At 36.0% G+C, this 26412-nt stretch overlaps 1 protein-coding gene across 3 annotated transcripts in view; it reads right to left on the reverse strand.

Annotated features, from left to right (window-relative positions):
* The window catches only part of PLGRKT (plasminogen receptor, C-terminal lysine transmembrane protein), a 47629-nt gene that overhangs the window by 11411 nt on the left and 9806 nt on the right, over positions 1-26412 (reverse strand). The window contains exon 2 of one of the 3 annotated variants that reach the window (XR_001145132.1): positions 16547-16656. The exons of the other annotated variants lie outside the window; for them this stretch is intronic. The gene's annotated coding sequence lies outside the window, so the exon portion shown is untranslated. Of the gene's footprint in view, positions 1-16546; positions 16657-26412 lie in introns of those variants that run through there. 3 annotated transcript variants of the gene reach the window in all.

Below are 26412 nucleotides of genomic sequence, written 5' to 3' on the forward strand. Positions count from 1 at the left end.
TTTTTTTTTACATATAAAGTTTTCAAATTTTAATGTAGTCCATTTTACCTTTTTTCCCTTTTAGTTTGTAGTTGCAAAGTCTTTTTAAGAAATATTACCTGCTACAGGATCACAAAGATTGACTCCTGTTTTTGGCTAGCCCTGTTTTATTATTTTATCTTCCACATTTTGAAACATGATTCACTTAGAATTAATTTTTGTTTCTCATGTGAGTCAGGGGCCCAACTTTTCCTTTTGGCATGTTGATACCATTATTTTCAGTACTATTTTAAAAAATACTTTTTCCCACATTGAATTGTCTTGACATCCTTCTTGAAAGTTGAGTGATCTAAGTGTAAGTTAGTTCTGGACTTTTCCATTGATATATGGCTCTCTTTATACCAGTATGACTCCTTCTTTAAGTGTATCTTAATTATAAGGTTTGAAGTTGAGAAGTATGAATCTGCCAATTGTTTTCTTCTTTTGCAAATTTGTTGTGACTATTATTTGTCTCATTAGTCAATTTGTTAATTTCTGGAATAAAACAGCTGGGTGTTTTTACCATTGCATTGGATCTCTTGATCACTTTGGATGTATTGCCATTTTTAACATCAACCCTCTGATCAATAGCCATAGAATATCTTTCCAATTTTTAATAATTTCTTTTAGCAGTTTTTTAGTTTTCAGTATAGCAGTCTTACCTAGACAAGAAAAAGAAATAACACTCCTATTGGAAAGATTGAAGTAATATCTCTTTTTAGGAAGATCTGTATTTATTAACAGATACTGGTTGTCATTGTCTTATAATGTTTTTGTCTGATTTTTATGTCAGTGTAGTACTAGTCTCATAAAATGTGTTGGGAAGTGCTCCCAATTCTTCTAATTTTTGAAAGAGATGTTATTGAATGTTTTCAGTTCTTTAAACATTTGGTAAAATTTGTCATTAATACAATCCAGATCTCTTTAGTATTAAATTTACTAATTTAGTCTCTTATGTATTCAGGTTTTCTATTCTTCTTGAGTCAGTGTGGTAACTTGTGTCTTTCTAGGAGTTTATTTCACTAAGGTTATCTAATACGTTGGCATACAGTTGCATGTATGTTTTTTTAACAGGAATATAAAATACTTTATTTTAAAAGGCCTTTTTATAATGATAATTTTACCATCTCTGCCACTTTTGATTGCTTTATAGGACAGTATATAATTGAAATAGTCTTGATGATATGGGTCTCCCTAATAGCCTAGAGGTAAGTCTCAGACTGTCACCACTATGGCCTGAGTTCCATCCCCAGCCAGGGAACTACACCACAAATGGTGTAGCAGACCTCTCTCCTCTACCTCACTGCTCCCCTCAGCAGTGTACTTAGTCAATCTGCCTGTTCTGCTCCTCACTCTGTCTCTGGTGAATCTTCTCACCTTCCCCGCCATACTGCTGGCCTATATCTACACAAAAAATTTTTTTTTTAATCTTGATTATAATTTCAAAGTGGCATTTTTACAGATGTATCAATACTAGTTTAACAAGTATAGAATCATAATTAATTTTAATGAGAACTATAAAATGGCACTAACTTATTAAAAATTGTTGTACATAGCAGAAGAAACCAAAACCACACCCTCACAATATTCATAAAACTGTTACATATACTCTTTTCTGTGTATTTTAATTCTTCCATTTCTTTATTTAAAAAATATGAAAGCTATCCACAAAATTACTGATCTCAGTAATTTGTTTATCTCTTGAGTTTCAGGAGAGGTGATTATGTAAAAACTTGCAAGATCACTTCATACAGGTTTTCTCTTACTACAACAATAAGAGTTCACTTATTCACATAAAAAGCTTCAGCTCAGCTAGTATATGGGCAGCAGAGGATATCGAAAGAGAATATTGAAAATGTCAACAGACATGTGGAAAAATGTTCATCATCACTTTTAGTAAGGGAGATGCAGGTCAAAACCATGGTAAGATATTTCATGCCCATAAGAATGTATATATTAAAACAACTTCCAACAAGTGCTAGGAAGAATAAACCCAACAGCATTATTGGTGGGAATGTAAACTGGGATAGCCATTTTGGAATGCAACCTAGACTTAACTTAAAAAAGCTAAAAATCAAAATACCCTATGACTTACTAGTATCACTTTTAGACATTTATCTGGAGATTAGACTGTCACCTTAACAAATTATAAGCTCTATAATGTTTATTACAGCATAATTTATAATAGCTAGGATATGGGAAAAAAAATGAGTTGCCCATGATAAAGGGTTGGATTAAGAATGTTGGATTAAGAATATTAAAAATATTCTTAATATTCCACACAATGGAATATTCTGAATATTCCATACAATGGAATATTCAGCCATTAGGGGAGATGAAATGCTGCATATATAATAAAATGGAAATTTGAGGAAATTATTTTGTAGTAAAGCAAGTCAAAATGACAAAGACAAATATTGGACATTTCATAGATGATTTGAAAAAGTAAAATTCTTAGAGAAACTAGTAGATACTAATAAATGAAGTGGAGCTCCTGAGGATAGGTTTGGGGGTGTTGTAGAGAAAAGTTCAAAGGAATATAAGGATTGGTGGTGGGGAAAGTATTCCCAAGCTCTTAAAGAATTATCTGTCTGTGACTCTTGCCCTAATTAACAACCTTTATAAAGAAGGACAAAATTTTATGGTTTGCATTTTTCCTTTTTGGTAGGGAAGAAAATATTGACATGTTCTTTTTGATAGACACTTGGGCCAAACTTTAGAAAGCACAGGCTTGGAAAACACAAACTTTAGAAAGCACAGGTTTTTTGAATGCACAGGTTTGGAGCCCAGAAAAGAATTTGTCTGGCCTGGAGGGGAAGTTCAGTACTATGTAAATGCCATGGATTTGGTTCCTGGAACCATCTGCTGGCACTTACAAAGTTAGGTTGCATCCTAAACTATAGGAACAATGCTTCCAGAAAGCTCAGCTGAACCTATCCTAGGGGGCAGGTTGCCTCCTGCCACAGATGCTTCACCACCACATATCCAAAATACCAGTTGCCACCTCTACAATGATCACAAGCAGTCCAATGTGTTCTCAGTGTTTTACATTACCCACATCACCTCCCAAATCTTCAAATGTGTCTACTTGGTAGAACCAGGTATTAGTGAAACCCAGTTGCAAGGGAGTCTGGGAAATCTGTCGCTGGCTTCCCAACCTCTTTTATAAAGGCAGGCATGATATAATAGAACTAGAATGGAAAAGAAGTTGAGCAATCAGTATTACTTAACCACAGAAGTTATTATCTCAGTTTACAGGTGAGGAAACTGAGAATCAGTGTTTGAGTGCTTTCCCCTAGAGGCATCATTTATTAAGTGGTAGATTTGGGATTCAAACACAAACCTGCCTGTTCTGAAGTCCAAGCTTGCAGCCCACTATAAGTACACTTGCAATAATCAAGTTGATATGGAAAATAGGATAAAGTGAACAGTTATGTGATTTCCATCTCCAAACCTTTAGTTTTCTATATAATTGACACAGAATTTTCTATATAATTGACACAGAATGAGCTCCAAACTGACTTGAGGTACAGAATGACCTATTTTTTTCTGTTTAAATCTCTGAAAGAAGCTCTGAGTGTACCATCTCCAATTTCCCATCAGCATTTCATGTCGCTTTCCCTGTACTGATTTCAGGGATCACCACTCTCCCAAGGACCCTGTGACCCCCTCCTCTTTTCCATGCTTATTCCTTAGAGAACTAAGAGTAACCACATCATCCAAATAATGACCATGACCTGAAGACTTCACTTTCTAAACATTTCTTGGCCTCCCTTAATCTGTTGTACAAGTGTGGGCTTGGGGGTTTATGCCAAGATCCCTAGGAGAGAACAAGACCAGCCTGTGACTCTATAAGCATCTGATTCAAGGTGCAGGTAGAAAGAAACTAAGGAAGTTCTGAAAAGTCAGAACCTGCCCTTTTTCTATAAGGGGAAAAGTTAACTCTTAAGAATGAATGAATACTGCGCCTCCCTGGTGGCACTAGATTAAAGCACAGCATTATTATTATTATTTTTTAAAGATTTATTTATTTGTGCATACAGAACTGGGGTATAGGCCAGAGGTTCAGGGGTGGCAAGAGGCTTCACCAGAGACAGAGTGGGGAGCAGAACAGGCAGATCGACAAGTACACTGCTGCGGGGAGGGAAGCAGCTGGCGGGTCAGGAGAGGTCTGCCACGCCATGTGGATCTCCTCCTGGACAAGCGGGAATCGAACTCATGCGGAAGTGGCTTAAGCTTCTTAGTGCAGTGCTTTAACCCGCTGAAGCACAGCATTACTAAGCTATCCATAGCCACTGCAGCATGAGTTTGATCACTGGCCAGAGGTGACCCACATGGCATGACAGACCTCTCCTGACCCGCCTGCTTCTCCCCTCAGCTGTGTATTTCAGTAATCTGCCTGTTCGGTGAATTCTGTCCCTGGTGAATCCTCTCAATTCCCAGCCCTGCACCTCTGGTCTATACCTCAGTTCTGTATGCAGAAATTAATAAATCTTAAAAAAAAAAACACACTGAAACCTTTTCCAGTGAAGGCCCTTCAAATCCTCTTATTTCCTGCCCCTCACCACAGTATTTCCTTCTCAGTCATGTTCGCTTGTTCTTAGTTCCAGACTCTAACTACTTCCACTTGGTAATGACTTTTGAATTCTAAATCTCTACCATGGAGTTATTTCAGTCGTAGTTCCTAAGCTAAATATAAATATATATTTTCCTAAACTGAATATCTAAGCCAAATCGTACCAAAATATGTCTATCTCTTGACTCCAGTCTCCTTTTTGCTATCCCTGTGCCAGCTACAGTTCAGATCACCATTACCCATATTATCAACAACACCCCCCCCTTTTTTTTTAAAGATTTATTTATTCATACAGAACTAGGGTACAGGCCAGAGGTGCAGGGGCAGTGAGAGGATTCACCAGAGACAGAGTGGGGAGCAGAACAGGAAGATCTACAAAGTACACTGCTGAGGGGAGCAGCGGGCGGGTCAGGAGAGGTCTGCCTCACCACGTGGATCACCTCCAGGGCCGGTGGGGATCGAACTGAAGTGGCTGAAGTGGCTTTAGCTTCTTAGAGCTGTGCTTTAACTTGCTGCACCATCAGCGAAGGCCAGCAACACCCTTTATTACCACTAGTGGTAATAGAACTGTTCCTAGTTTCTTCTGCTTCTAATTCATTTTTCATTTTGCTGACTTTAGATTTATACTTTTATTTCCTATCTTGAAAGTGATGTCCTGTTACTTTCCTGCTTAAAAATACATATTTTTTTCAACACCTGGACATAAAATATCCTTTCAAAATCCTATTTCAATTTAGGTATTAGAGTTCATGTCCTGCCAGTCTTGCCTTAGACCCCACCCACTAATCCTTACCCAGGTCAGACTTGTTCCCCATTCCCAATCTTTTTCCTTTGAATTGACACAGATTTTGTAATACATAAAATGAATTTGAATTCTAGTTCTGTCCCTTGCTTCTATGTGATTATGGGTAAACCATCTAAATATCTTGATTTTAATTTATCTCTGAGAGCAATATAGTTACCTGACATTGATGGCCCATTGCAAGGAACTGAATCACTGTAGGCTTTGGTAGGTGTTAACCCCTTTGTCTTGCTCTTCCCTCTTGTTTCTTGTTCCCAGTATTTATCTCGATTAATGAACTTTCTGCCCTTTCTCTTTCTTGGAGATTTTACCTGTGTGCTTGACTTCAAAGTTTCTCTCTGCTGAAGAACCCCACATCTCTAACAAAAGCCCTGTTCCCAGTTGCTCAATGAGCAGTGCTGCCTGCTACACCTCTGCTCCTGACACCTCCCTGCCTTGCATTTGTTTCCTCCAGATCAGCTACCCTGCAGCTTCTTCTGTTCCTCAAAGGCTCTATGATTACTCTGAAGGAATGAAAACTTTGGTTTCATCTTCAATATACTACTCTTCTCAACCCCCAAGTATCTCATTCAGATACTGTAGCTTTTTTAGTTTGAAATCCCCCCCTTTTCTCCATTTCTGCTGTCTCCTGTGAAATCCAAGTCCTTATTACTTCAGACTTTGGCTACTGCAATAGCCCTGTACTTTCCTTATTTTCCAGTCTGTGGTATAAGTCTATAAACAAAATTGGTGTGGCCAAAATTGGTGTTGAATACCGTGGATGCTTGCACGGGAAGACTCTTCAAGCTGGGCATCTATGCAAATTATTGCATTACCTGTGTGTTTTGGTTTTTGGGTCATCTGTAAAATGGGGCAAATGACAATCTCATTTTTGCTCAAGGATTTCCTCAAGGATCTCATGAGCAAATACTTGCAAAGATCTCAAAGTAGAACAGTAACAGAAAAGTTAGTTGCTATAACTTGTCTAGAAAATAGATTTAAAATGGTTAAAATTTATTATTTACAATGTCAATTCTGCTCATCTCTTCTTTCCTCAAAACTTGCAGTGCTTCTGTTTTCTGCCACATCATGTATAAATCCTCTTTTCAGCTTTTCAGGTGCTTGGGACCACATTTATGCCCCAGAACAGTGTCATTTTCTTCTGTGGCCCCACTAGCTATGCTTAGCCTGGACTCCCAGTTTTCTAGATGTAGCTCCATCTGTAAATGAACACATTATTCCTAAAAGTTAATGGTCATTCACTCCCTGTAACAGACTGCTAAGCAGGTATTACTCATATCTCCCTTTTTTCCATGAGGAAATGATAGTAAGAATGATAGGTAGCTTTCCAGTACCTGTAGTTCTAGTGTATACTGGATGTTTACCTCTTAGGTGAAGAAATTGTAGCCCAAAAGGTCAGGCACAAGCAAGTTTGTAGAATGAGTTGTTTGGTCAGTTTCTATCTTCCTCTTCCCCCTTCTTGCTGAACTGTTAATCCAATGTTCTTTCAACAAAACCCACCTTCCCTAACATTTATTTTCATATTAAAAAAGTCATGTTGTTCCTTTAGTAATAGTAAAATATGTTTTATATGACTGGTTTAATTCATGAGAAGTTTGCTTTGTTACAAATGTAACTCATACCAACAAAATCAATAACTTCTTCACAGAATGTACTTTAAATGTTGTTATGCCTGGTTACAAATGGAGCTGTCATTATTAAAGATTATTATGACATCTTAAATTTTGGCAATTGATGAGAAAAGGCCAAAAAGAAAGAAAAGGAATATAGAAATGCTATATTTTCAGCAATCTTGAGAAATGAGCTGTTCATTTTTTTAAGGGGAGAAACGTGTTTATTTTTACATCATTTTGTACATTTAAAAATTTTTTTTTTAATTATTACAAAAGTTTATTTTTACATCATTTTGCACATTTTTTTTTCCATCTTGATTGTAATCCCCGCGGGTTTCCCATCACCAAATCACCCGTGTGCCACCACCATAGTCCCATGCATTTCCCTCCCCCCCATTTTTGATCCCATTCCCCACTCCACCCCCACAACATGTCTCTGGTGTATGGTTGTTCATTATTTTTGTTATTTTCTCGCCTGGTCCATTATACTCCTGCTATGAGTGAAACCATCCGGTATTTTTCTTTCTCTTTCTGGCTTATCTCACTAAGCATGATCTTTTCCAGCTCCATCCAAGTTGCTGCAAAAGACATGTTTCTCTTTTTTGGTTGCTGAGTAATATTCCATTGTATATATGTACCACATCTTTCTAATCCAGTCATCTACTTTTGGGCATTTGGGCTGCTTCCATGTTTTTCCAATTGTAAATAAAGCAGCAATAAACATGGGGGTACAAGTATCTTTTTCAATCAGTGTTTTTGTGTCTTTTGGGTAGATACCTAGGAGTGGGATTGCTGGGTCATAGGGAAGCTCCATGTTTAGCAGTTTGAGGAACCTCCAAACAGTTTTCCATAGTGGTTGTACTAGTTTGCATTCCCACCAGCAGTGTAGGAGAGTTCCTTTTTCTCCACATCCTCGCCAACATTTGTTGTTGCTAGTTGTTTGAAGATGTGCCATTCTCACTGGGGTGAGGTGGTATCTCATTGTGGTTTTAATTTGCATCTCCCTTATTACGAGTGATGTTGAACATTTTTTCATATGCCTGTTGGCCATCTGCATTTCCTCTTTGGAGAAGTGTCTTTTTAGCTCTACTGCCCATTTTTTGATGGGGTTGTTTATTTTTGTTGAGTTTCGTCAGTTCTCCATATATTTTTGTGATCAGTCCTTTATCGCTACTTTTGTGTGAGAAAATGTTTTCCCAATTAGTGATCTTTCTGTTTGTTTTTAGTAATGTCTCTTTTGCTGTACAGAAGCTCTTTAACTTGATGTAGTTCCATCTATTTATCTTTGCCTTCACTATTGTGGCGTTGGGTGTTCTGTCTTTAAAGATGTCGCTGAAGTGTATGTCGTGTAGTGTTTGACCCATCTTTGCTTCTAGGTATTTTATGGTTTCTGTTCTTATGTTTAGGTCTTTAATCCACTTCAAGTTGATTTTTGTGACTGAAGTGAGGCAGTGATCTAGTTTTATTTTTTTGCATGTATAAGCTGTTCATTTTAAGTACATTTCTACAGAACTGAAATAAACTGAAAGAACACTTACAAAATAATGTAAAGTATTAAGAGTAGTAGTGGCTCTGTATTGGCCTTGGGTGAAGGGAACCACAGAAAAAACCAACATGGCAGAAGATGGAAAAATATGCTTTCATGAATGATACTAGCACTACTGACTTATTTTTGAAGTCAACAGGTAGCGTTTCATATCTCAAATTAAATAGAAAATTAATTCTGCATGAGTCAAAGCTCTAAATCTAACAAATAAAATTGTAATTATATATTTGAATACTGTATGAGTGATTTCAATGAAGACAGTAAACATGAAGGAAATGATCAATAGATTTTATACATGAAAAATTTACTACTTTACACCTATTAGAATGGGTGTTAATTAAAAAAAGAAAAAAAACAAGTGTGGAGAAATTGGAACACTAGTGCCCTACTGAGGGACATGTACTGATAGAAGGATGCAGCTGTGGAGTGTAGGTTCCTATGAGCTAGCCACTAGTGGGCAGCTGTGACATATTTGCTATCCAAAAATCACAGCAGAACATTCCTTGAGTACCTACAGAGTATAGCTTGTAGCATGCAGCAGGCCCAGGGACGCCTAGGCCACTATCACCATAATTATGTGACTGTCTCCATGGCAGTCTTAGGAAACTCTGTGATAACATCATACCCGTGGTCACAACACTCCCTTCCCTTTCTGTCGGGGACTGGTCCCAACTATCAAACTGTGGGGGAGTTGGGGGTGGTGGTGGTGAGACAGGCAGGGCCCTAAGGTGGGAAGGCTATGGCAGCAGAGATTCCAAGAAGGGGAAAGGGGAGCGTGTGCAAGGTAGACATGGGAGTCCGAATTGAGTGCAAGTCTTCCTGCTCATTCTCTCAGCATGGCTTTATTTATACTGTGTAGCAAGTAGTTAATTACAATAATGTATAGGGTAAGTTAATGAGAGATCACTATAAATTGTCATAAAACATTCTCAAGGAAAAACGGGGAACAATGCATTATCTTCTTAACATTTTATGGTATACTAAATTACACAAATTTGTGATAATTGTCATATATACAGATGTTTAACTATAACTCAAGGGAAGAGGGGTCTGGGAAAGGATGAGCTATTAGTAAAAGATTATTAGGGGTCTTAGGGAAGGAATAAATTGTGTTGAGTTATCAGTGATTGTCTAAAGAGAAACTAATGGCTAATTTAAGGCTAGCAGAGAGTAGTTAGTGTTTGTTGAAGAAAAGGGTAATTTAAGGCTAGCAGAGTAGTTAAGGATTGTTTAAGAAAAGGGTGATTTAAGGCTAGCAGTGAGTAGTTAGTGATTACTTAAAAGGAGTAAATTAAGAAAAAGTTGTACAGTTATGCATTAAGCAACACTTGTGTAAACAAGGTTAAAAAATTGTCCATGAATCTTTATGCCCTGGGAGTCTTATCTGAGATTTTCTTTTTGTTTAAAAAACCAAGGAAGCTTCCCAGGAGTCTTTATGTCCTGGGGTTCTTATCTTTCCTGGGGCTTGCCTTTTGTCTTGGGAGACAGAATTTCCCACCTGGGGCAGTGCCTGCTTGCCTGGGCCAGGCAGCCACCTTATGAGGCTAAGGCAATCCAACTGTAAACTGATGGTTGCTCAGAATATTTTGATATCATGATTATACAAAAAGGGAGATTGTAACATAAGTTAGCAATGGAAATTCTGATTTTTCAGAGCTTTTCCCTTCTATCTGGAATTTGTTGGTCGAAAGAAGTTGCATAGCTTGTGTCAGCTTTCCCTTGTAAAACTTTGTCCCCCATTAACCCTACCCTCTGGACCCTATTCCTTACACCGTTGTTTCATGAAAGCTTTTACCATCCTGTGTGATTTCAAAAAATGACATAAGAAGTTCTGATCAGGCAGCAGAGTCTTGCCTTGCAAACCTGCTCCACAACTGCCGTGTCCTCATTCCATTCCTGCCTTAAAGCAGCAACAAATTTCCTGTCTCAATAGTTGTGGGAAATGGTATGGTGATTCCTCTGAGAATTAAACATAGAACTACAGCCATACCACTAGTTGGTATTTACCAAAAACAATGAAAGCAGGGACTTTAACAGATATATGTACACCCATATTCATAGCAACATTAACAGTAGCCAGAAGGCGAGAGCAGCCTAAATAAATGTTCATTACTAATAAATAAATAAAAGGTGGCATATAAATATGGTGGACTAATAGTCATCTTTAAAAAGAAATGAAATTCTAACATAAGCTACAATATGAGTGAAATCTGAGGCCATTGCTAAGTGAAATAAGCCAATGATAAAAGAGTGAATATTGTATACTTCAACTTATATAAGCTAACTATAGTGGTCAAATTTACAGAGCTAGAAAGACCAATGTTGCCACAGGCTATGGTGGCAGGGGAGTAGAGAGTTAGTGATTAATGGGTACAGAGTATACCAGTTGGGGAAGAAGAAAATGTTGTAGGGATGAATGATAGTGATGACTAGGGAAAGACAGTAAAGTTGAATTGGAAATATCTGTTGAAATTTAAAATGCATCTACTATCTCATACTATACACAAAAATACTTGGGTATAGTATGCAATAGTGGTCAACTATTATTCTTTTACATGTGCCTATCCAATTTTCCCAACCACCTCTTTATTAAATAACTTCATTTTCTCCATTTTATGTTGTTGACTCTTTTGTCATAAATTTACTATTTATATGTGTCTCCATATAGGCTCTCAATTCTATTTAATTGATCTGTGTTCCTTTTTATTCCATTGTTACACTATTTTGATTAGGAGTCTAATTTCTTTGCTTCCATGCCCCCCCCCCAGATTGTTTTAAATATTTGGTGCCTTTTATGATACCATTTCAATAATATATGTTCTATTTCTTTGAAAAATGCCATTGGAATTTGCTCATTTCAAGTTTCCTCATCTACAAAATTGTAACAATAATAATAATATATACCATGGACCACAGCAGTTAAATTCTAGAACTTAGGAATTAATTCTTGAATTTAAATAAATATTTAAATGTTATACTATCATTGTGATGTCAATATCTTCTAGCTAAAGATTGCCAGAAACTATCTAAAAAAAAAAAGAGTTTGTTGACTTATTTATAGTGGACTTGTGTTAAGTGTCTTGGAAGGAGAAGAGTCTGAAGATTTATCTGGATTGGGTGCTGTCCAACACTGTAGATCTTAAGTCTTCTTATTTAGAAGAAAAGAGGAACCAAGCAAGCATAAGAAGTACATAGAAATGTCATGTTGCACTCATATCAATCAGAGTGGAGGGAAGCTTTGTCATGTCTATAAGTGTGGACTGTATTGACAGTTTTCTCTTTTTTTATGACATGATTATAGTTGGTTGATGGTGTTGCTTGATGTTGGTGATCAGTACAACTGCTTATGTTCTACAGAATACCATAGCTGGCTTACATAGCAGACCTACCGGGTAGGACTGCCAAATCCTACCTGGCAGGAGTATATTTTTCCTTCTAAGTATATATGAAAAATAGCATCTGCTTTGAAGGAATGATTAAAATTGGTGGAAGACCTTCATAGTTTTTCTGATTTGTGAATGAATCATCATCAAAGAGAACCTGGAGAAGTAGGGAGAGAAGATAAACTATGAAAATTTTAATCCTAGGTGTGCCCATCATCTCCTCTGCAGATGATTTGCTCTCTGGAAGGTTTCCAACAGGGATAGAAATTTAGCGGGTGAACCAAAGTGTGCAAAGAGAGAAAACAGAAAGTAAGAGGAATTTGCTTCTTATCTTGAAGGAAAGAGACTCTGACATATACTCCAGGGTAAGATGGCATTTTCCTTGACACTGCAAAGATAAAGTGGAGAAGCTTCACAGTAGATGGAATTGCCCTTCCCTGAAGGCCTGTGCCTGTAGGAACTCCCAAACAGAATAAAAAACTGAACTGCCAAGCAAAAATATCAAGGAGGAATAAGGAATGAAAAATGAGGTTTCCAGAGACTTGAGATGTAAAATAACCAGAAAGGTTGGTGGAATGTGGCTAAAAACAATAGGAAGTTTTCTTTGGGATCAGATATTCATTGAGGAAACCCAGTAGAATCAGGGAAACCAACACAGACTATCTAGAAAGTTCTGACACCCTAGTGCCAGTTTTTATCTGCCTCAGGCAAGGAGGGTGTTTTTGTTTAGAATCCTAGCATATACCTAATCTGTACTTCCATAAGTCCTTATTTTATCATTTGTTTGCCTTTCTCCATATAAAAATTAGACCTTTTTTGCATCTCCCTGATGAGTGATGAACATTTTTCATGTGTCTATTTGGCTATTTACATTTCTTCTTCAGAGAAGTTTCTTTTAACTCTTCTGTCCAATTTTTGATTGGGTTGTTTGCTTTTTTGTCATTGAGTTGTGTAAGTTCTTTGTAAATCTTTGATATCAGTTCCTTATCAGATGTATGGTGTGCAAATATTTTCCCCCTTCAGGAGGATATATCTTCATCTTGCACACTTATGTTTATTGCAGCACTATATGCAATAGCTAAGATAGGAAAACAATTCCACAATAGATTTTGAATATACATATATATACACACAATGGACTACTACACAGTTATCAAAAGAAGATAAACTAATATCACTCACACAAATCAATAGGGCTTAATTTGTGCTAAATCAAAGTAATATTATTTAACTTTGAAGCAATTGCAATTTATGACATTTGATTTCTTGGGATGGAGTAGAAAACAATCATAATGTCCAAAAACATTGTCTGGACTACAGGGGTACAGGGGAAGCTACAATAACAGAAAGAACTGACTACAATAATAACATTATCTAGATCATCACAGTATTTTCCGTGAGAGTAGCATGCTTTGGTTTCATGTCAGAAATTCCAGTTTGTCATATGCAATGATCTGTACTATTGAGCACAAAGATGAACACTACATTGGCCATTTCCTAGTGTATTTGATTAAAAACAGTGAAAAATGGGTGTTGATTCAGCTCTGCCTTCTCCACATCACTTGCTGATCAATGCCACACATTTTAAAGATCGTCCTTTAGAGACAAAGAGTGGTCTGTGGTCTTGTGGCAAGGATAAGGTTGGCCATTAGCTGTGTTAAAATCATGGAACAAAGCAGGCAGCTTCACGGTGCCTGGTAATTTCACTTGTGTCCAGGCTTTGTTCAGTTCACCTATCCAAGCCAAGACATCCTGACTACTGACTTTTGGCTCATTATAGAATTTGGGGAAAAGCAGGCTAGTTAGAAAAACCTCACAGATAATTTGGGTGCATCTCCTCTCCCCCAGAAGTAGTTAGGGACAGGTTCCTCTCAATTAGAAAGTCCTAGGCTGATCTCCTTGGCTGGAAGGATGCACTGAGATAGAAATTGGCCTGAACAGCACTGAAATAAACTCTTAAAGCTCTAATATTTGCATTCTACAATCCTAAGGAGGGAAATGCAGGAAATGTCTTAGAACAGCAATGCTGAGAAATAGGGTTTAATCAAAACAAGTAGGCTGACTTGAACACTTTGGAACACATTTCATGACTTCTCTTGTCTTTGATATTTTCTACTTATATTTTAGCTATCATAATATCAGTTTTCTCAGAAGTACTCCAGGGAGTAATTTTTAGGATAAATTAGTGACACTTGTCATATTATATTAGATATTCACAGTAGAGATACTATCAGAATTCTGATTGTTTAGGATTGATATACTCATAAACTAATTGCCATTGACAAAAAACTCAGAAGGGTTATATCTCTTATTTCCAGTGTATCCTAAATTTTATCCTAAAATGCCTACTTAGTGTTCCTATTGACTATATCCTCATTGTGTAGTTGTTACAAAGATAGTCATGAACAAACTGTTTAAGGTTAGGCTCACCTCAGATTAGTTAATGCCTTGATTTTGTATATGTTTTGTATATGTTCTATTTGGAACAGAAACAAACAGTATTGTTACATAAAAGTATAAATTCTGTGGTCAAACTCTATGGTTGAAGCTTGTCTGGGTGATTTTAGGCAAACTACTTAGGCTTTCTGGGCTTTAGTTTCCACATCTATAGAATGGGAATAACAGAATCTTCTTTCTAGGTTATCATGATATAAAATTATATACAAAATGTTCATAACGTTAACTGGTATTTAATAAGCACTAAATAAAAATTAAAAAGAATATTAGTGACATATTTTTTATCAAAATAATTTATAAATTTAATGAACTATTTGCAACTTCATTATAAAGACTTCTTGTCATTCATTTCCCCTGTGGGGAGAGCAGGAAGGGATGAACTCCTACCATCTATCCAATAACAAGAATACCTCGTTTTTGGAGGTGGGAAGTGCAAGGGGATTATAACCAAGAAGAAAAAGTGCACAAAATGAAGAATGATGTAAAAAAAAAAGTACATATTATTTGCCCAGCATTTACAGATGAGAAAACTATGTACTACAACAGACTCCAGTACATATTTGAGACAACTGAAAAAAAATCAAGATAGCTAAAATAGCTTTAGGGAAAAAAAAAATACCTGGTTTGAACCACAAATATTTCATTAATAATATGAAATACATTTTAAAAGTTACTAATATTTCTTAGACCTCCTGTTGATTTTTAGATGGATACTCTGAAAACTGTGAGTTTAAAAAAATGGCTCTAGCAATTAAATGTTGCTGTAAAATTGTGGCAAGGATAATTTTATGGAACATTACCTTCTCATACCCCTATCTTCAAAGTAGTTTTTTCCATAATTTAAGATGGCCTCTCAACATTAATCTGGCTTTTTAAAAAAAATATTTATTTATTGGCCCTCCCTGGTGGCACAGCGGGTTAAAGCACAGCCCTAAGAAGCTAAAGCCACTTACACATGAGTTTGATTCGCGCCTGCCCCAGAGGTGACCCATGGCGTGGCAGACCTCTTCTGACCCACCCGCTGCTCCCCTCAGCGGTGTACTTCGTCTATCTGCCTGTCTCTAGTGAAGCCTCTCGCCTCCCCTGAGCCTCTGGTCTGTACCCAAGTTCTGTATGCACAAATAAATAAATCTTTAAAAAAAAAAAACAAAAAACAAACAAAACAAATTATTTATTTATGCATACAGAAATGGGGTACAGGGGTGGTGAGAGGATTCACCAGAGACAAAGTGGGGAGCACAACAGGCTGACTGACGAAGTTCACAGCTGAGGGGAGCAGCGGGCTGGTCAGGAGAGGTCTGCCGCACCATATGGATCACCTCCAGGGCTGGGGATCGAAATTATGCTGAAGTTTCTTAGTGCTGTGCTTTAACCTGCTGCGCCACCAGGGAGGACCCTTAATCTGTTTTTTTATTTACAGTAACTCATGATATGTGCTTCTTAAAGGGAACTATAGACTAATAATTCCGATTCTTTTATATATTATTTTCCTTTGGTTCCAGATATTCTGCCACTAGTTTTAATTACTTATTCATAGGTTTTTATTGTCTTTAACAAGTTTATAATAAGGACCAAAAAACTCATGGCATCAAATAACGTCCTTTTAATAACATTTAACCATTTTTATTGATTATAGTAAAACTAGTTCTTTCTGAATTCCAAAGAACATATTTCCATTTTAAATATATCTCACATTGGTAATAATATAAAAGCAAACACAAAAAAACCTGAATTGTGATAACTGTGTATATAGACAACTGATGATTTTGGAAAGAATTCTCCTTCAGTTGGTGAATCTGCAGAAATGATTTCCTAGCCCAGCAGTCTATTTGATGTTACTATTTTTATTATTAATACCAGGTTTCACATATATCCCCTTCCTAGTGAACACCTTAATGGTAATTTACACTTGTTAAGTGAATTTTTTAAAAAAATTTCAAATGCTCAATCACGAAGATTTTTTTTTTAAAGATTTTTTTTATTTATTTATGCATACAGAACTGGGGTACAGGCCAGAGATGCAGAGGGTGAGAGGATTCACCAGAGACAGAGTGGGGAGCAGAACAGGCAGATCGACGGAAGTACACTGCTGAGGTCAGGAGAGGTCTGCCACGCCATGTGGTCACCTCCGGGGCAGGTGGGGATGGAACTCATGAGGAAGTGGCTTAAGCTTCTTAGTGCTGTGCTTTAACCCGCTGCGCCACCAGGGAGGGCCCCAATCACCAAGATTTTTGATATCACGACTGAGGGTTTTTTAATTCCTTGAAGTAAGAACATATAGTCAGTATTATATGATGATCAACTGGGAGTATAGCGAGAAAAGTAGAGGAGGTAAACATATTTGCTGGTTTTTCCAACATATTCACTGAAATAAAAAGAATGGCCTTGATTTAGGGAAATAAAAAATAAAGGGAAAATTATTGAGAGTAGTATGACTGTATGAAATGTCCCAATATAAGAACTCTTTCATGAAAATATATACTTTTAAAATATATGTATTATATATATTTTACATCAATCTTCATTTTTGTACAATGTATGCTTCCAGTCCTCTCAGGTGTAGTTCCCATGAAATTCCCACCACCAGTTCACTTGTGTCCCATCACCACAGTCCCTTGTTCTCTTCCCACCCGGGTTTTAATCCTTCCCTCTCCTCCTCCCTTGCAGAATGAACATGAAACTTTTCCACTAGGAAAAAGAGCCAAATGTTGGAAGATATAAATAAAATCTACCATTAGTTCTCTCTAATACTGACTTAAACCTTTCATCAACTCTCTTTTTGCCTGATACAGACCTAAAGTAGATCTATTTCCTAAAAACCATCTGAAATATTGCTGGAGATAAAAGACATTTCAGTGAAGATGATAGTTCAAAGGGCAGAATCAGGGCAGAGGTGTCTCCATTCTGCACACTCTGCAAGGCTTTTGCAGCAATGACAGTGTCAGATGTTATGTTTTAGTAATTATTTTATTAATAAATAATTATTACAGTAAAACATTACAATCAAAATGTTAGCATTAGATTTTTCCAGCTGTGAAAAGACTTTGCTAAAAAGAAGACCTATAAAGAAAGATTAACTTCAAATAGCTGTATATAAAAGTTGGGGGGTTATGTTCTTTCAGTTTTCAAGAAAGAAACTGCCTTCTTAGGAAGGTCAAAAACCTAAGAGAAAAATATTGTGCAGTCTGAATAATTTGTGCTTGGTAGGTCATGTAGAAATAAGTGCTTTTTGCTGCATTTATATCATTATTGGTGTCAATGTAACAGACTGGAAACAATTTGTTTGGACAATTTTAATGCTGCAACAACTATTAAAACAAATTATCTCACCAAAATCAGGTACTTTGTTTTACTTTATTAAGGGATCAGAGAATAAATCTCATTCTTAAATTTGTAAAATTTCAAAGTGATTTATTCTTCGTATTAAGAATAAAGAGAAAAATAAGAATATCCTTTAAAATGTAATTTCAAGAATCATAGTTCTAACCAAAAGTTTAAAATTTATATCTTTCCATGGATACCAGATTCTGGTCCTCTTAAATCATTTTCTAGGTTTTTGCTTTTACCTATAAATTAAACTTGATCCTGAAGTTTTCTACTATCTGGCTATGACATTCCAAACTAACCTTTCCAATATTTCTCCCAATCTTTTTGGCTGAAAATTGAAACTTTTGTTTTCTGAATCCATGAAAATTGTGAATATGGAGCAAAGTACTGAATTAAAATATATATGCTGGATCAGCTTTTGTGATGGCATAGTTCACTATAATATGTGCAAAACTCAATTCACCCAAAACCTGGGGACAGATTTAACTTGTGGACAGACTAGGTTTGAGGTTTGTAGATGCAACTCTTACTGTATTGTTTGTGTACATTAAAAAAGATAACATATAATTGCAAAAAGTTTTTTTGAGAAAAATAACCAACCATAATCCTTACTCCAATATAATTTTTAAAACTTTCAAGTCTTTGTGTTCTCAAAATTATCTTAAAACAAGTATGGATTCAAATTAATTTTTCTTCTGGATTATATAACTAAAAACAATTAGTGTTTTCTAGTGTTTGGCATTCAAACCAAGGACAATATGCCCAAATGTAATAAAAATTCTAATCCTACATGATATGTTTATATTACCATAATGACCCACATATTTCTAATTTATCTTCTGTGAATCTATTTCAACTGTTTCAATCTATAAACCTAAAACTAACATCATTAACTTAACAAAACAATTCAGAAAGAACATGTTCCTTACCAAACATGATTCAACCATTTCTTCTTCCAAGAAAAGCACCATATGAAATGAGTTATTTCAGAACCTATAAATATGAAACTACTCAACTGTGTGTTTTCATCTCTGTATCTTTATTGGTAACACAGGGCCTGGCACACTGTCAGTGCTTTTAAGCATTGAACAAATAAATCAATATTAGGGTGTTCTTATTGGGGTTCTAGCCTTAATACAAATACTAAGAAGAAAAAGCAAAAGAAAATGCCACATGTTCCATTGCATTACAAGGCAGAAAAATAATGTAATTCTAATATACTTTTTTTCGGATACAGTCTGAGCCACTGTTTTTGTAAACTCATGCCTAAGTTTAGGAAGAAGTATGATACAGGGGATTTCACCATCAAATCCCTAGAAACCAATTAAGTAAGACAATAAAATAAGTGGCTTAAAGTGATGAAGTAATATTTTGAATTTAAAACTTTATTTTTTAAAACAAAAACTGTCTATATTGGCCTTAATTTTATCTATGATTTTTAAAATTTTTCTTTTATATTGGTGACCTAAGTCAACAAATAAGGCTGTCTTTTTCAAGTATAACAGTTTAGTATCCAATACATGCAATAGACATTGTTATAAACTCAAATCTGCAAATTAACACAAGCCCACCAAAAATGCAAAAAACTATACCTATGGCAATAAAATGTTTTAGGTTATGCTCTCTACAACTTTAACTTGTTCACAGTGTAACTTTGTCTAACAACTGTAACTTTGTCTAACACAACTGTTGTGTTACATGGCAGATCCATAGTAGGAAATTAAGATGGTTCACATCTAGAACAATTCTATAGGATGTACATCAGGGTAAGAATAGAAATGATTCTAGTTTACCAAATAAGCTTCACCAAAGAACAGAAAATTTTGTCTCCTTTTCCCCCCAGAATCTGACACATAGGGAACAATATACAGCCCTTCTGGATGATGTAATATTGTTAGCTGTCATATGACTGAAGAATCTCAGTATTTAAAAACCAGCATTTTGTTTAACTTTACTTCAGATAAGTACATAGTTGTAATGTTTTTTTTTTTTGTTTTTGTTTGTTAACTTCTTTGTACTTCAAAAACTGTGTCTAAAAGGGAACATTGGTTTTATTAAAGAAGCAGCTTTTATAAATAACATGTCCACGCTTGAGTTCTAAGTTCTTTTTCTTGGGTTAGCATAGATACTCACTTGAATATACATGGCCAAGGTAGGGATTAGAAAGAAATTATCATCTGGTCAGAGACCTCAACTGAGTACCATTTATAGGATATGCCAACATTTCAGTTTCTAATTTTATCATATATCTCATACAGTGTCAGGAATATTATGCTTAATCTATAATTTCCAGAAGCAATGTGCAGTTTAAAACATATTAACTAAAAGTGCCCATTTTTAGTGTTCATGATAAATGCATCTTTCAAATTTTAGATAGCTGAGGTCGTAACAGAAACATGAACATAACCATTAATTTGTGTGGCATTAACACTACTTCAGAGAGTTTCACTGAGAAAAATTTAATGAAGGGAATCTGCAGACAGTGGCAGGTTTAAGGGCGGTGGGACAGTGAGGGATAGTGAAGCAACTAGAGACTGGCAACAGCAGGAAGCCCTCACTCCTAGGGTAGGAGAAAGGGTAGTCAGAACATTAACCTGAGCCCAGTGAGACAGGCCATTATAAAGAGAAAACAAACTGGGTGTAGGAACCCACTGCTTCCTGTAGGACCACATACCTAAATTCACTATTTTCTCACCCTCCAGTCTTCTGCTATGCCTCTTGTTATCCAGTTGGAAGCTGGAGGGCAAGAGAATTGGGTCTAAGAATGCAAGACACAATGTTTTGTGCCCTGGAGCCCATGACCCAGAACAAGGACGGGCAAAGAATGGATCTCTGTGGGAGCAGAAAGCAGGGAAGGAGTAAAACAGAGTAACTGACAAAATAGTTATCTGTTTTATATGAAATAATATTTTATTCTGTGTGAGAGAATGTTTTCAGAGATCTGATTTGAATCAGATCCAGAAGTCTTAGACAGTATGAAAGATGGGCAACATTTTTTTTCTTCTTTATTTACTATAATAGTTTATTTTTACATCATTTTATGCCTTTTTCCATCTCAGTTGTAATCCCTGTGAACTTCCCATCACCAATTCCCCCATGTACCATCACCATAATTCCATGCATTCACCACCTCCCATTTGTGATCCCATTCCCTACTCCACCCCTGTAAACTGTCTCTGGTATATAGTTGTTCATTATTATTACTGTTTCCCCCCTCTTTATTCCCCGCCCCCATCCGGTCCTTTATGCTTCTGCTATGAGTGAAACCATCTGGTATTTTTCTTTTTCTTTCTGGCTTATTTCACTAAGCACGATCCCTTCCAGATCCATCCATGTTGCTACAAAAGGCAAGAGTTTATCTTTTCTGATTGCTGAATAATATTCCATTGTGTATATGTACTACATCTTTTTAATCCAGTCATCTACTTTTGGGCATTTGGGTTGACTACATGTCTTTCCTTTTGTAAATAAAGTGGCAATAAACATGGGGGTACAGCATCTTTTTGAATTAGTGTTCTTGGGTCTTTTAGGTAGATACCTAGGGATTGCTGGGTCATATGGAAGCTCCATGTTTAGCAGTTTGAGAAACCTCCAAACAGTTTTCCATAGTTATTGTACTAGTTTGCATTCTCACCAGCAATGCAGGAGAGTTCCTTTTTGTTCATATCCTCGCCAACATTTGTTGTTGCTAGTTGTGTAAGGTGTGAGGTGGTATCGCATTGTGCTTTTAATTTGCATCTTTCTTATTACAAGTGATGTTGAACATTTTTTCCATATGCTCATTGACCACCTGCATTTCTCTTTGGAGAAATGTTTTTTTTAGATATTCTGCCCATTTTTTGATGGGGTTGTTTAACTTTCTTTTTGTTGAGTTTCATCCGTTCTTTGCACATCTTTGTGATCAATCTTTTACCACTAGTGTTGTGTGAGAAAATTTTTTCCCAATCAGTGGGATGTCTGTTTGTCTTCTGTAATGTCTCCTTTGCTGTACAGAAGCTCTTTAACTTGATGTAATCCCATCTGTATATCCTTTCCTTCACTATCGTTGTATTGGGTGCTGTATCTTTAAAGATGTTACTGAAGTGTATGTCCTATAGTGTTTGGACCAACTTTGCTTCCAGGTATTTTATGGTTTCTATTCTGATGTCTAGGTCTTTAATCCACTTTGAGCTGGTTTTGTGCATGGTGTGAGGTAGTGATCTAGCTTCACATTTTTGTATGTAGTGAGTAGGCAACAAATTTTAAATCATTTTTATTTCAATAAGAAATTATGGTTATAATGAATCATTTTTGTAAAGTAAAAGCTAAGTACTAGGTAGTGCCTCTGGATGAGAAATATTGGGAACAGGAAATATTTTGAGTGAAGATAATAAAAGCAAACCAAAAATTGCTACTGTAAAGTCCAATTTAAATACATGATTCTTAAGAAAGTACTATTTTCTTTCTAATTTCTCTGGTTCTTCAGTCACTACTTCCCTAAATCCGTGCCAATTCCTTTTCAATGCTTCACATATATCACAAATAAAATATGTAGATGAACTCTTTTTAAACGGGAATTTTGTTGTTGTTTTGAAATTTCCAGGTTAGAAAAAGCATTAGAAGACTGAAACATCCTAAGTACAAAATGAAAGGAGTGAACAGTATGCAATTTCTAAACACCTAGGAATACATCTACATCTTTTCGGTTAGGCCATAGGAACATTTTGAGTGACTTAAGCTCTGCCTTGGCTGTAGGGGAGACACTTGTAAATGACTGTTAGTGTTTCAGGACTAAGGATGCCTAAAAGAGCCTGTGGGCTCACAGGCTAAATGGTCCCCTAGCCTCAATGTCAAAATTGAGTTTTAAAAATATGAAACATACTGAAAGGCAGAGGGAAGAGGGAACTAGAAAAGCATGTGCCTGACTACAGAACTGAAGATGGGGAAGGATAAAATATTAATAAAATTAGAGACAGAAGAAAGAATGAAACAATAGCTACAACCAAGTTAAGGTAGGAAAATAGATACATGGGAAAGAAGGGAGCACTTACTGAGGCTGTATTCTGCCATGTGGTCATATTTAAGTATCCTTCATTCACATCTTGACAATGAAACTAAGGCTTAAAGAGCCTAAGGCATTAGCCAAGATCATACAACTAGCAAGTGATGGCCTAGGTCTGTCTCAATCCAGTGCTGTGAACTTCCCACTGCATATCAAAAGCATGGATCCATAGTTTTTAGTAGCCACATCCAGGCCTTAACTTTAGCAGGCAGCAGTCTGGGCCCAAGTTTTCCCTTCTTGATTTTTCATTGTGCTTTCCCAACATGCCTGGAAATTTCTGTCATTCTTGTCCTTCTTACTTTCACATGAAGTAAGACTGCCCCTGCATCCTATCCATTGCTAACATAGTTCTTTGCAAAAAAGGTGAGGAATTCAACTATATAAACATTTTTTTTTCAAAAAACGGCCAAGTAAAAAGGTTTTTTTTTTTTCTTAACATCATTCTTCATTTTTCATCTCAGTTGTAATCCTCATGAGCTTCCCACCACCAAGTCACCTGTGTGTCATCACCATAGTCCCGTGTACTCTTCCCACCCCAGTTTTGATTCCATTCCCCTTTCCACCCCCATCAAATGTCTATGGTTTATAGTTGTTCATTGTTTTTGTTTTTTTTTTTACATTTGCTTCTCTCTTTTTTTTTTTGCCCCATGATCCCTTATGCTCCTGCTATGAGTGAAACCATCTGGTATTTTTTTTTCTGGTTTATTTATAATCATTTACAGGATGTTCCTTTTTTGAAATTTAACTTAAGTTTTTAATTTGTTCACAATTTATAAGCTCCAATTAAAATTTAGGTTCCAGAATATACATGAGAGAACATCATCTGTTCTTGGAGATGACTCAACAGTTTTTCCTAAATGATTTTATAAAAGTATGCCTTCTCAATTAAAAGTCAATAAGCTATTTTATAGAGTTGGACACATTGATATTGAAGTTTCAGTGGAAAAACAAATATGTAATGATGGCCAATAAAACAATGAAGAAAAAGTACTGCAAAAGCATAGTAGTTTAATCTGGCATTAAAACATACTATAACCATCTATAATCTTTATAGTAATATGGTACTGATAAATGAATAGACAAACAAGCCACTGGAATAGAATGTCCAGAGACAGACTCAAGGATATACAGAAACTAAGTAAAGGTGACATCTCAAATCACTGGGAGTAAAGATAGACTTTTAACAAATGATATTGGTGATGTACACTTGACACAAATAATATTATGAATGCAATGTTTTTTTAAATAATATAATAGTTTATTTTTACATCATTTTGTGCATTTTTCCATCTCAGTTGTAACCCCCTTAGGCTCCCCATCACCAGATCACCCATGTGCCATCACAAAAATCCAGTACATTTCTCTCCCCCCCATTTTTGATCCCATTCCCCACTCCACCCTAGTAAAATGTCTCTGGTATACAGCTGTCCATTACTATTTTCTCCTCTGGTCCGTTATGAGTGAAACCATCTGATATTTTTCCTTTTCTTGCTGGCTTATTTCACTAAGCATTATCTTTTTCAGCTCCATCCATGTTGCTGCAAAAGGCATGTGTTTATTTTTTTTGGTTGCTGAGTAATATTCCATTGTGTATATGTACCACATCTTTTTTATCCAGTCATCCACTTTTGGGCATTTGGGCTGTTTTCCATGTCTCTCCAATTGTAAGTAAGGCAGCAGTAAACATGCGGGTGCAGGTATCTTTTTGAATCAGTGTTTTTATGCTTTTTGGGTTGATACCTAGGAGTGGGATTGCTGGATCACATGGAAGCTCCATATTTAAGGAACCTCCAAATAGTTTTCCATAGTGGTTGTACTAGTTTGCATTCCCACCAACAGTGCAGGAGAGTTCCTTTTTCTCCACATCCTCGCCAACATTTGTTATTGCTAGTTTTTTTAAGATGTGCCATGAATGCAATATTACTTAACAAAAATAAAGCTTTCAAAGTTTTTTTTAAAAAAATCAACAACCAGATAAATAGAAGATTTGGGTTCTACTAAGTAGCCACTTGGGAAAGAAACAGAGCAAAATCTCACACCTTGTATAAGAATATATACTCCAAATATTTGATTCCAAATAGATTTGGAATCAAAATGTAAATAAATAAAACTTTTATGAGTAACAAGGAAACATGAATGACCACCTCTTTTACTTTGGTATAGAAAAAGGGTTTCTAAATAAAAGCTCAAGATGCACAGGCAATAACTAAGAGGTTTATAACTACAGTAAATAAAACTATAATTCTTTGCATCAAAAAAACAACAAAGCCCAGACTCTGTTGTAAGCAAAGTCAAAAGGCAAATGACAATCTGGGAGAAAATATTTGCAATTTATTTCAGATAAGAAGTCAAGATAGCTCATGTATAAAAACTTGTTAAAAATCAAGGGACAAGGAATTAAAAACCTAATGAACAAATATTTCACGAAAATCACAAAAATAATGCCTACTGATGACTGTCAAGCATATGAAAAAAATGTTCAAATTCACTTATAATTAAAACAAACCAGATATCACCTTTTGCTGGAGACCATATATAAAATTGGCAAAAATTAAAAAGCAGGACAACACATACTGTTGGTGAGATATGGGGATAACGGGCTCTTTTAAATTGGTTCACCCTTCTAAGAGAAATACCAAACAGTAATAACAAACAGAATTACATAGGCCCCTGTGTTTGATCCAGCAAACCCACTTGTAGAAATCTGCCCTGAAGATCTATCTCCCACAGTACAAAAAATATGAAAGCACAAAGTTATTCATTAAGTACTATCTGAAATAACAAAATTTTGGAAAGTACTTGTGGCATACAATAATGGCCTTGTAAAGAAGTCCAATTTGAATTCCCAGGACTTGTGACTGTATTTATTACCTAATGTAATATATAAAGAGACTGCAGATGAATTAAGTTAAAGATTTTGGAATGGAGAGATTACCCCAGACTGTTAAGGCAGGAATGATGTAAACACGAAGATCCTTTCAGTATATAAAAGATGGAAGCCAGACAGTCAAAGATAGAGAGAAATGAAGTTGCTACACTCTGCTACCTACCTTAAAGGGAGAAAGGGGGCAGAGTCATAGAATTCAGGCATTTCTAGAAATCAGAAAAGACTAAGAAAGGGAACTTCTCTTAGACTTTCCAAAAGGGCCGCAACCCTACTGACACCTTGACCTTTATCCAGTGAAATCCACTTCAAACTTCTGAGTTCCATAGTTGTAAAAGTACTAATTTGTGTGATTCTAAGTCACAAGTTTATGATAATGTGACAGCCAATAGGAAACTAATGCAGTACCCATACATTATTTGAATAAGTTATGATATATTCACACAATAAAGTATTATGCAACTTAAAAAAGCTCAGGGGTATCTCTTTGAAGCGATTTGGAGTGATTTCCAGGATACACTAATAAATGAAAAAAGCAAGGTTACAATGATATCAGTGGTAGGTTTCCCTTACTGTAAGAAAGAAAGGGACAAGAAAATACCTGTTCTCTGTTCAAAAGAAATGCAGAAAGAGTAAGCCACTCAATAGCTGTTTTACTAAATTAACAAATAAGTAAAATGTCACCCCTTTGCAAGTAATGAACAAAGATGAATTGAAATTCACTATGATCATATTTATGACAGCAGAATTATTATTAGGGGAGGA

This window comes from Condylura cristata, unplaced genomic scaffold (assembly GCF_000260355.1).
Source record: "Condylura cristata isolate star-nosed mole 26May11 unplaced genomic scaffold, ConCri1.0 scaffold00006, whole genome shotgun sequence".
Classification (NCBI taxonomy): Eukaryota; Metazoa; Chordata; class Mammalia; order Eulipotyphla; family Talpidae; genus Condylura; species Condylura cristata.